General features: G+C 44.6%; 1 protein-coding gene across 2 annotated transcripts in view; it reads right to left on the minus strand.

Annotated features, from left to right (window-relative positions):
- SGMS2 (sphingomyelin synthase 2) overlaps window positions 1-10,862 on the minus strand; it is an 84,598-nt gene extending 73,736 nt beyond the window's left edge. The window contains exon 1 of one of the 2 annotated variants that reach the window (XM_084872766.1): window positions 10,442-10,862. The gene's annotated coding sequence lies outside the window, so the exon portion shown is untranslated. Of the gene's footprint in view, window positions 1-10,053; window positions 10,180-10,441 lie in introns of those variants that run through there. The other variant, XM_084872765.1, reaches the window with a different exon arrangement.
- Window positions 10,863-12,362: the final 1,500 nt, after the last annotated feature.

Genomic DNA, 12,362 nt, shown 5'->3' on the forward strand with positions numbered 1-12,362 from the left:
GCATTAATCAGTTTCAGAAAGAATTAAGAATGGCTTGGGCCCCGTTTTAGCCATCTTGTGCAGTGCAGTGCAGGTATTTTAAAAAGTCAATCCGTTTGTGAAATCCAAGGCAACTATCTTGAGAAGTTTGTGACAACGGTGGCTTGCCCAGAGGCTAAAGAAAATTTTTTTTTGGTTTGAAATCCACTGCTATGGGTTCTTAGAAGATGGTAACTCCCTGGGGGCAGGTCAGCAGCTGCTCCAGAGCCAGGTCTTTGTAAGCTCAGAAACTATTTTATCAGTTCACCCAGAAGAGATAAATGCTGGATATCTGCTTTGTACTAACAAGGATGCAACAGAAAATATGAATCTATTAAATTTATCAACATTGCTAGAAAAAGAAGGAATTCTTACCATTTGCAACAGCAAGGATGGAACTGGAAAGCATTATGCTAAGCGAAATAAGCCAGTCAGAGAAAGATAAATATCACATGACCTCACTCACCGGTGGAATATAATGAACAACATAAACTGATGAACAAAAACAGATCGAGAGACAGAGAAGTATCAATCAGACTGTCAAACCTCAGAGGGAAGGAAGGGGAGGGTGGGGGGAAGGGAGAGAGATCAACCAAAGGACTATATGCATGCATATAAGCCTAACCAATGGACACGGACACCAGAGGGGTGAGGGCGTGAGTGGGGGGTGGAGGGCAATGGGGGGATAAGGATACATACGTAATAACTTAATCAATAAAGAAAAAAAAAATTTTTAATGCTGGGAGATTACTGGTGAAGGAAGTTACTTGCTTGATCATGTACATAGCCAAGACACATTCATTTTGCTATGGAATATTGACAGGGAAGAATAAGTTATTAACCAATAATGGCTTGATGGGGATAAAACGCAAGCAAATGAGTCAGTCATGAGGGACATTACACCCACAAAGCCATGTCTTGAGAACTTTCTAGACCGGAGAGGTAAGAGACTAGAAACTATACCATGAGATTAGGCAGCCCTTCCGTAGGGCTGGCATAGGAACAAATCAAAACATAGACTGTCCTAGTTACTCTCTGTATTCATCTCCTGTTACTCCTGTAACAACTCCTGTACTACAAATTAAGTGGCTTAAAACAAAACAAATTTATCTTTTCACAGTTCTGGAGGTCAGAAGTACAAACAGGCCACACTGAGCTAACACCAAGTGTCAGCGGGGTTGCATTCTTTCTGGAATCCAGGGGAGACATTTTCTCGCCTTTTCCAGCTTCTAGAGACTGTGTATAAGCCTTGGCTCATGCCCACTTCTATCTTCAGAGCCGGCAATGGCTGTTTGAGTTTTTCTAGTGATGCCAACTCTCTGGTTCTGACCCTTCTGCTTTCCTTTTCCACTTCCAAGGATGCTTGGCTTGCGATTGCTCAGAAAACCCATGAGTCTCCAATCTTAGCATCATCTGGTTAGCAACCTAATTCCACTGCCACTTTATTTCCCCTTTGCCATGTGATGGAGACTAAGATGTGACCAACTCTGGGGACCATTATTCTGCCTACCACCGTCGTCTGTCTTCCATCGTTGATAAGAAAACAGCCATATAAACTTCACACATACAAGCTACTCTCCTCAAATAAGGTTAGTTAACTACTTTAATTTATAATAGGTGAAAGCCCTAAAACTAAAAAAAAAAAAAAAAGAAATTAAATACTGCTAGAATAGTAGGCGTAAATCTTCTTGCTGAGCTGAGGGTGCTGAACAGTGCAATGGGAGAATACATACATCACTCCTTCCTGATAGCGCACTCAGAAGCTTTTAGACAGAAATGTTTGCTAATACCATATTAAAAACATAGTGTCGATAACTTTCAATAACAAGAGTGAAATATATGACCTAGCTGTAATCCTCCACACAGCAAATCATAAGAAGTTTGACAATCATAAGGAGTTTGAACAGGTGTGATTTTTCCCTTGATAAAGCTACAAATTAAAGGGCCCGACCTGTGAGATACATTACTAGATTCCACGGTCAATAGCGTAGTGGTTGGACTCTGCAAGCCAGACAGTCTGCTTTAGAACCTCAGTCTAGTGTGTGACCACAGGCAAGTGATTTAACCTCTGTTTCAAACAGGGACCCTAACATGGGCATAGTATCTGCTCCACAGTGATTTAGGGGGAGTAAATAACTAACAGCTCTAAGTGCTCAAAACCAATCCTCACACATAAGAAGCACTGTATTTGTTAAGTAAAATTTTAAATATTCCCGTTTGCTGCCCATAACTTGCCAACCAAGCTGTATTCCAAGGGAATGTATTTCTCAGCACTAACTAATCTATCAGAGAGGATATGATATTTTATATATATGTATACACACACACACATATATATATACACACACACACACACACACACATATATGTATATGTAGACCGGTGCCAGCAGCCAGGGGAAAGAAGGCCTATTGCACGATTCTTCGTGCAACGGGCCTCTAGTCTGGTATATATATAATTTAACATAAACAATGCCCTTTGTTGCTATGAAAGTTCGGTAGCAACTACTGGGGTAGCAATAAATGGATGATTAAGCAATTCGCTGAACAAATGCAAATCTCAGAAAACAAAAGCAGCTGCAGCTGTGGTACATACACCGTCTCAGGGCCTCATAAAGAAAGACGCAGAGCATTGGGGAGGACAGTAGGGTCTGTGATTCTTAACTGCCCCGGCATTTTCTGGGACAGTGGTGTTCATGGTACAATACTCCTCAGATGGCTGAGCTCTGCAAGGATAGCAGCGTCTGTGCGACACTAACAAGCATCCGCTGAGAGGCCCGACATATTGTGATTGCTTCTCTGAAAGCTTTCCAGCATTCACAGTGTTCTCATAAACTTCTCATCAAAGTTCTTGGATTCAACGGCAGTGTACAATCAACTTCCATATTTTCATTTTAACCCGGAAGGAAAGGAGGAGGGGAGCGTGGAACAGGATCCGGACCCTACCAGTACAAGGCAAGATGTGACACACAGATATTCTAATCCTAAAATATGTCAGCCACCTTAATGAGAAATACTGTAATGATTTGATTTGCTTAGGTAATAAGATTGAGCCCTTTGTTTTCAAAGTTAGAGGGGCAGCTTAGTGTGCAAAAAATAACAATAACAATAGCTAAGCAACTCCGTATTCATACGAGTCAGGCCTTATTCTCCATGTTTTAGCCACAGCAGGTCCTATCATCCATACATTCAACTTATGAAGCAAATACGATTTTATTTCCACTTTACAGCCAGGAAACGGAGCTTCATCTGGGGAAGGTGTCCCATCTCACCTAGTGCTAAGTAGTGGCCGTGTTAGGACTCAAGTCCGGGCTGGCCTAGGGAAGCCAGCAGGCATTCATCTCTGTGGCATTACTTCATGACCTTTAGGCAGCACAGACGGTGGAAGCATTCCAGGAAACGGGGTGGACATACCATCCCGTGTGAAAAATACATCCCAGCGAACCTGCCATGAGTATGAAACCAGTGGAAACTTACGGAAAGCGATGAAGGATCTTGGCCATTAGAATCCGCTGGCTATGGCTTCAAATCCCTGCTCCACCTCCTCCACCCGGCTCTGCAGCCTTGAGTACACTAACCTTTCTACAGGGCTGCTACCTCCACAGAGGAGAGAACACAACTCCTACTTTGCATGTCTGAAGACAGCATTTCATCGGATCTCCACTAGCTCCTATCTCAGAGGCCCTACCTTTAGGTAACTGCCACCATTTTACTCCGCTGTCTCCGGCCCTGGGTTTGAGGAAGCCTGGAGAACCAGCCTGAGTGTCTGGCCTCTCTATTTGGCCCCTGTTTCAAAGGCTTACCTGCCAGCCTTTTTCTGAAAGGTCTCCACAACTCTTCGGAGGTGGGGTGCTATGGTATCCCCTCCATGGCACCCCAATGAGTTAAGCAGTCCATGACCCAAACCCACTTACTCTTTGACCCCCTTCCCTACCCCTAAATAAAAAAGCTCATTCCTTCGCAGGTTATCTAGGTGTAGAGCAGACTGCCCAATGAAAACAGTTCCCAGAGGAGGAGAAGAATCCTTAACCCACGTGGGTGGGGTGCGTGTGAAGAGGCGGCTTCCCCGGACTGTCACTGGCGGAGCAGCCGAGAGACAGCCCTGACTCCCCGCCAGGCCCTCGGGCGTCACACAGCATGGCTCTGCTCCAGCAGGAGGGGCCACTGCCCAGGCCCCGGGAGGACACGCACCCCTCGAGGAATCTGAGCTTGGCATCGCCCCATCTTTCTTTCTGCTGTTCCTTTCCCGCCTCTGGGCCACACCTCCCTTCCGTCCCTCCTAATTTGTAGAAAAAAATATTTTGTTAAAGTTTATTTCTTGTCGAAACTGGTTTGGCTCAGGGGATAGTGTAAGGCTGCAGACTGAAAGGTCCCAGGTTCGATTCCTGTCAAGGGCATGTACCTTGGTTGCGGGCACATCCCCAGTAGGGGGTGTGCAAGAGGCAGCTGATAGATGATTCTCTCTCATCGATGTTTCTAATTCTCTATCCCTCTCCCTTTCTTTCTGTAAAAAAAAATCAATGAAATATATATTTTTTAAAAGTTTATTTATCATCATGTGTTTTGCATTTCTAATCATCTTAATTCAGAGAGGTGATTAAAGTGCAGGGATGGATGCTTACTCCCCAATTTTCCATCAATCTGATAACTCCAGTTCCACAGTTTAGATTGGACAGTAATTTGCCTTTATTCAGGTAATCATGGAGCCAGCCCTTCCTTGGTGTGGGCAGGTATGCTGGGTACACTTAGAGCTGCGGATGCTGAAGGTGGGTATTTCAGCTCCTGTTCAGTTTTGCCCAAGGTTGGCCCTGACATCCAGGCGTCTCCCTTCCCACAGCTGAAATGTATCCCTGCGCATCCTCAGCCCAGGCCTGCCAGGCCCAGAGTGGGACATTGCTGAAGGACCCTTCGGTAGTTTCACCCGACCTGACTTATAGTAGTTGGCTGTCTTTTCTGCCTCTTGGGCCTTAAATTTGTTACCTTTCATTCCCCTCCCATTTAACAATTTTACTATGTGATTTTATTTAAAAATTTTTAAACAGTACAAAGGGGTATATTGAAAGAAAAGACACACATATACCCGGCTGGTGTGGCTCAGTGGTTGAGCATTAACCGACCTATCAACCAGGAGATTATGGTTCGATTCCAGTCAGGGCACATGCCAAGTTGTGTGCTCAAATCCCCAATAAGAGATGGGGGTGGGGGGGTGCGCAGCCCATCAATGATTCTCTCTCATCATTGATCCTTCTCTCCCTCTCTCTCCCTCTCCCTTCCTCTCTGAAATCAATAAAAAAATATATTTTTTTTTAAAAGATCCACAAAGAAGGGCCTCAATCCAGTTAATGCTTCTTTTTCAAATGTTTGGTTTGAAAGTTTTAAGCAACTCTCAAACTAAGACACAGAATTGTAAGGTTGAATTTTGAATTGAAAACAAGTAATCAAATTAGTGTTTGGCAGTAGGGAAAAACCACTCAGCAGATAAGGGATTATCCTATTTACACATTAATTCTATTAACCGTTACTCTAAATTCTACTTCCAATTACAAGTCATTGTTAGAAATAAATAAATTTAACTGATTTTGGTTTCTGTATAAAGAGGCTGAACTGGACACCACTCATATTCCAGCATCCTTTATCAAAACCATCAGGATAAAGTAACTAGCACTGGAAATGGAAAAATAAACCCAAAGCAAAATTAAAATTTTTGACTCAGAGTAGTAAAAGGGTATGATATTATAGTAAAACTTGAGAATATTTATTTTATTATTATTTTTTAATCCTCACCTGGGGACATTTTTCCATGATTTTTGAGAGAGTGGAAGAGAAAGGAAAGACAGAGAGAAACATCAATGTGAGAGAAACACATTGATTGGCAGGGGAGGAGCCTGCAACCAAAGTATGTGCCCATGACTGGAATTGTACCCAGGATGCTCTAGCCACAGAGCCAAACCAGCTGGGGCAAACTTGAGAATATTTAAATGAAGACATGCTTTATACCTACAATGAAAATTAGCTAATAATTTCATTAAATCAACCCAAAATGTCTAACTAATAGCATACTTTTCAAGAGATCAAACCACAAATGTGTAAAGTTTTTTTTCTTTTTAAGGAAAAAAGGTGACCTATTTAAAATGTATGGACTTTATTTTGAACCTAGTGATAAATCTGCTAAATGCAATATCTGAAAATTTTAACCTATCCTCCTGAGTACCTAAGGAAGGAAGCTGAAGAAGTGGTTTTTATTTTAGAGAACTGCTTGGCACGATTAGCACTGCTCTATAGGCTAATAACAATAACACAAACACAAACAGTTCTTTAAGAAAGCCTGTGTGTTCCATTTCCATCAGATAAATCCCCTGTGTAATGAGCTATTGACCTATTGTGCACAAGAGAATGTTGATCCTATTGCTGAAATCTTACTAGAAACACTAAAGAGACACAGAAATTGGAACTCTTACATTTTAAAGAGAGGAGAAAGCTTTCTAATTCTGAATATGGTTTTTAAAGGGCCAGCTAAATTAGACATTATAAATCACTTTTAAAAATGCAACATGATTAAAATAATCACAGATGTGCCCAGAGATACAGGGAGAAGGATATTTAATACAGAGTTGCTAAATTTAAGTGAAAACTGCCCTGGCCAGGTAGCTCACTTGGTTAGAGCACTGCAGGTACAGGTGGATCCTGGTGAAGGCAGACAAGAATGAACCAATGAATGCATAAGTAAGTGGAACAACAAATCAATCTCTCTCTCTCTCTCTCTCTCTCTCTCTCTCTCTCTCTCTCCACCCCTGTTTCCCACCTTTCTCTCTCCTTCCTTCCCTCCCTCCCTTTCTCTCTTTAAAAATTAACTAAAATTTTGAAAGCTGAATTAGTGAAAACTGCAAACAAATGAACTGTCAACAGGCAGATATATAATAGAAAACTATAAATGATGTTGTAGGAGTATTTTGGTAATATAAAGATGTCCATATTTGGGTGGGGGAGGGGGGAAGGAAGTTACAAAGTAGTATGTAGAGAATGAACCCAGTTTTGTAGAGAATAACTTTCTAGCTGTGTAACTTCAGTAAAGTTACTTAATTTCTCTAAATCAGTTTTCTCTTCAAAGAAAAGACGGTAATCATAGTATCTACACCTCACAGGGCTAGAGTGAGGATTACAGGAGATTCCGGTGTATAAAGCAACTGGCATATTGCCTGCCTAATAGTAAGCTCAATACATATTAGCTCTTTGTGTTATATGTTCATTGGGTAAAAAAAGAGAATTTGAGAATATAGAGGTTAGTGATTTTCTGGGTGGTGGCTAATTTGTTTAACTTGTACTTTTAAACTTCTATAAGTACCATACTACTTATATTATATGGGGAAACACTAATGAATTGGAATATTCACATACAGTGATTATTCTTTAAAAAGTCTACCATAGGGCTTTGCTCACAATAAATAAATCTTGGTTGAGTTGAATTTATCCTTCAGAACTCATTTAAGCAAGTTTGCCCTAGAATGTTAAAAATTACTTAAGGGCTAAACTTGCTTATAATAAACTGGGTAAAGACAGACATACTTACATTGTTCAGCCCCTTAAACAATTTAACAGCCCCACTTCAAGACCCATTAGAAAGCCGCTAGAACTTTCATTATCAAGTGGGGGAAAGCCCAAGATAAGGTAATCACTTCTAGTTTCCTCCCAACTCCACCCCTCTCCTCCTCCTCCACACTTTCCTTTCCTTCCACACCCAAAGCCTAAGGGTTCTCTCCAGTAGACTGTAAGCCCCAAGGACAGTGAGTGCGCTTAGCATCAATAGTACCGAGCATAGTGACTGGTACCCAGCATAGTGACTGGAATGGTAGTTGCTCACTGAATGTTCACCGACCGTATGAATTGAATGTGTGATAGCAGTAGTTTCGGATAGAGGTTTCAGTTCCGCCATGAGAGAACTGGATAAGATAGGTAGATTTGACCAGCCAGCCCGGCTCAGTGATTGAGTGTCGACCTATGAACCAGTTGGATTCCAGGTCAGGACACATGCCCTCCTTGTGGGTTCGATCCCCAATGCCGGGAGTACAGAAGGCAACTTATCAATGATTCTCTCTCACCATTGATGCTTCTATCTCTTTCTCCCTCTCCCTTCTTCCTCTCTAAAAGTAAATAAAAATATATTTTTAAAAAAGGATAGGTAGACTATCTTTAGTTTGAAACTGTCTAGAATTCTTAGTAATTGTTCTTTAAACACACACAGAAACATCTCACTTCGAGGTATCACTTCTTTAAACAGAAAAAGTTCTTACTTGTACTCCATTGTCTATTTTAATGGAGATAAGATTATTTCCAGTTTTCCCTGTGCAATTTTTTTTTAAGTCCCACAAGAATCCCAGGGAGTTTGAGTAACTCATTCAAAGTACTTCAGCAAGTAAGTCACCCCCTAGTTAACCTCAGGTTTCTGGATGCCACTGCTCCAGATCTCTCTACCTGTGACCTTCGACCCTAAAAGTTGTAGATATCGGAAGAACAAGTGTTTTCAATAACCTGAGCAGGTGCTGAAGCTTCTTCCCACCATTTCCCAGGGCTTTTATGAGATTCTGCGAGAAGAGAAACTAAGGACAGCAGACCTCCAGGTTCCTATGTCAACCAGCTTTACTTAAAAACGAAAGAAACCAAATTAAATATTAACTCATGAAGAAAAAAAAAATCTTCAACCCGAAGACTATTGGGAAGCAAGGCTGTCATCGAACCAAGGGAAGGGCTATAGAAAGGAAGTTTGCACAGCTTCTATATATTTCTTAAAGGTGAAGGATAAAGTTTGAGAGTTTTCCACACAGGCAGCCTTCCTCCACATTCCAGGTTTTCACTTCCAGCCACTGCTAGGACTTTGTTTAAACACTAAATGGCAGTTCCCTTAACCAGAGGTGGGACCCAAACACCTTTCAGGTATGTACACGGAAACGCTGACCGTCCTGGTATACACACTCAGAAAGCAGACATCCTAGGAACCTGCCAAAGGATTGCACACACAGAACCTCGGTCTACCGGCTTTACAAGTACAAGATTTTGTGGAACTTAATTGGTTATTAACGGAGCCCGCTGGAACATCCTCTTATTTATACATAAACAAGTAATTTGTGGAGGTCTCCTTTGTGCCGGACATTATAGCTCCTTTGCTCTATAGTCCTCAAGTCCTCGGAAGTCCTAAGAGTCCCATTTTACTAGATGAGAGTGTTTAACTGAGAACCCACGTTACCAGATGGGGGAGGAGGGGTGAGCCAAGGATTTGAAAAGTGAAGTTTAAATTCAACATGCACACCTAACCTAGAGTCACTAAACAGATCTCTTGGCCAATTTAAAATGCATGTCAAAATCGATTTTACGGTCCTATCAGAGCAAGCAGGATAAAATAGAAGAATGACAAAGACTGACACATAACAGATTCCAGGACTCGCCACCAGTTATTTCAAGACGTAGCCGCGGGTTACTAACAAGTATCCCCATCCCAAAAAGAGAGACAGTTCCCTTCCACCTATCTGCGCTGAGAAACCAAATCCTTTCCTTCAGGGGACGGGGCCAAACGCTGAAAGGTTTCAGCGTGGGCTGCCCAGAGCAGGGTCCTTACTGTCCAGACATCATCAGCAAGTGCCTCAAAAAAAGAAGAAAAAAAGAGTCCGTCCCTCCTTCACCCTCTAAATCCAGCCTTGACCTCCGGAGTGTCACTCTGGACACTATATATATATATATATATATATATATATATATATATATATATATATATATATATATATATATATATATGATTGAAAGTGTCCTTTCCACGCCAGGACCGAGTCACCCGACATGGGTGCAAATGAATGAGTTGAACGTTCCAAGCCAAGAAACCAAACCAGCCTCGCATCCATCCTCCCTCCAGCCGGCAAAATCCGGCGAGGATGCCCCGGGGCGGCGGCGCGCGCGGGGGCCGAACCCGAGCCACGTCTCCGCTCCGTCCGCCTCCCCGCCCCATCCTCCTCCTCCGCCGCCGCCCCCGGCCCCTCCGCGCGCTCCTCACCTGCACCCGCCCCCGGCTCCAGCGCCCGCCGAGGGTCTGCGAGCCGCCGCGGCCACCTCCAAGCCGAAGCCGCTAGAAAGTTTGCTCCGCGTCTCGCCCTCTCGCGTGAGGGAAGCTGCTCCCTGGGTTCCCCTCCCACGGCCGCCGCCCCCGGGCCGCTCCGGGCGGCGCTGCAGCGGCGGCGGCGGCGGGGCGCGGGCGGCTCCGTGCGCGCTGGGCGGGGAATCCCCGCCCCACCGGGCCCCGGAGGCGCGGCGCTGGCTGTTTACCGCGGCCCGGCCGCTCCCCCCGCCGCTCCGCCCGCCCTGCGCGCCCCTGACATCATTCATTCCCGCCCGCCCGCCCGCCCGCCCGCCCCTCCGCCCCTCCGCGCCCGGCACTGACTCACCGCGGCCGCGGGCGGCGCCGCCGGCTCCCGCAGGGGTGGCTGCAGGCGCTGAGCGGAGCTCGGCAAACCGGTGCGACTTCTTAAGGAGAGAGCCCGGGCCCACCCTCCCCGGCCCCGGCCTTTAAAGGTGCGGGGAGGAGGGGCCTGGCTGCACCGGCCCATTGGCTCTGCGCGCACAGGCTGAGCGCCCCGAGCGGACCTCCTGGACCTGGAGATCCATCTGGGATCTGGGAAAGTTGTTTGTGTAGGTGTCACTCCCAGTAACTTTCGAGGGTGCGGCTGGGGAGGAATCCCCTCCCCACCCCCGCAACCTCGCCTCTTTCAGGAACTGCTTCCGGACGTGGAAGCCAGGGGGCTGGCCTCAGTGTCAGAGGTGAGTGTCCAAACCTCGCAGCGTGGCCTGGCAGGATTAGTCATCATCAGTCCCTCCAGCGGCCACGCGAGGTGCGAGCTGGAAGGGTGCTCCGGGTTAATGAAGCTAATAATACTTTCCCTTCAGTGACTAACCACCGTGTCATGCGTCCTGCTAATTGATTCACTTCTCGTTAATGATAAAGGAAACCGTAACCAAAATAAACAGTTGGAAGAGTCTTTCTCTGCACTTCCCCCGCAGCTTTGGGGGCACAAGGCCATCCTGTGTGGTTCCTTTGGTGAGCTCAGCGGACCAGCGATTATGTTTTTAGAAGGGGTGTTGCCTTCTTTTAAAAAAAAAAAAAAGGTTGCTTGGTGTTGCTAGTCATACACCTGCTGGGCAGTTTTCAAAGTAAAGGATGGCAGCCTCAGAAATTCCAACTACGATGAATCAGAGGGAATTTGGCCAAATCATTGTTGAATTTAATGGACAGAAACGTTTTTTGTTCATTTCTATCCGGGGAACAGGGTAATTATGTTTAGGATTGACACTGGCTGATGGGTGATTCCATATCATCCACGAAAACAATCCCAAGGCATGTCTGGATGCCTGGAGCAGAAGTAATGGGGGTAAACAGCCACTTGTCTACATGGCAATCAAACACAATGGCAGCAGAATAAAAACATACAGGGCCTCCTGAAACAGACAACCGTGAGATGTTCCGAGAGCAGTCTCCCCCAAATGAAAATGCTCCTGAAATTAGCCCAAGGTTCCATATCATTGTTGTGGAAAATGCACTCAGTAGAGAACACCAACAATTGATATTTATTTTCCTTGGGCCTATTTTCTCTTTTCAATAGGAGTTCATTTTTAATTTTACGAAGCCCAGGCAATTTGCCCAGAAGGCAAGAACAAATGGATTAGTTTGCTAGGATGCAAAGTAAATGGAAATTTGAACCAACAATTTTTACAGACAATCATAGATCTAAGCAGAAGCTTGGGTGGGTGTCCTGTCTATACCACCCAGAAACTAGATTCGAATGTGCAGACACAGAAAACTGTGGATGAACATCCCACAGACTTCCTACTTTATGTCCCAAAATTTGGACATTATGTCTGAATAAGATTTTCTACAGATCTTTAAAAATACTACGGCCATACCACCCTGAACGCGCCCGATCTCCTCTAAAAATAATGTTGTGGGCTTTGGGCCTAAGTACATGGATAGAGTAAAAAAAATATATCAAAGCAAAACCTGCCATCCTGTCTGCATTATTGCATTCTGTAAATCCTGCAGCTCTCTCACAGGAAGCTCTCTGTTTGTTTGGAAGGCTTTGTGGGTAGTTTTGATTTTGTGGTTACTTTTGGGCCTCAGTTTACATATCCTATATAATAAAGAGGTAATATGCGAATTGACTATCACTCCAATACACAAGATGGCCGCCCCCATGTAGACACAAGATGGCTGCCACAAGATGGCCAGCAGGAGAGGGCAGTTGGGAGGGACCAGGCCTGCAAAGGAGAGCAGTTAGGGGCAACCAGACCAGCAAGGGAAAGCAGTTGGATGTG

This window comes from Pipistrellus hanaki (assembly GCF_964339955.1).
Source record: "Pipistrellus hanaki genome assembly, chromosome: 1".
NCBI classification, from domain to species: Eukaryota; Metazoa; Chordata; class Mammalia; order Chiroptera; family Vespertilionidae; genus Pipistrellus; species Pipistrellus hanaki.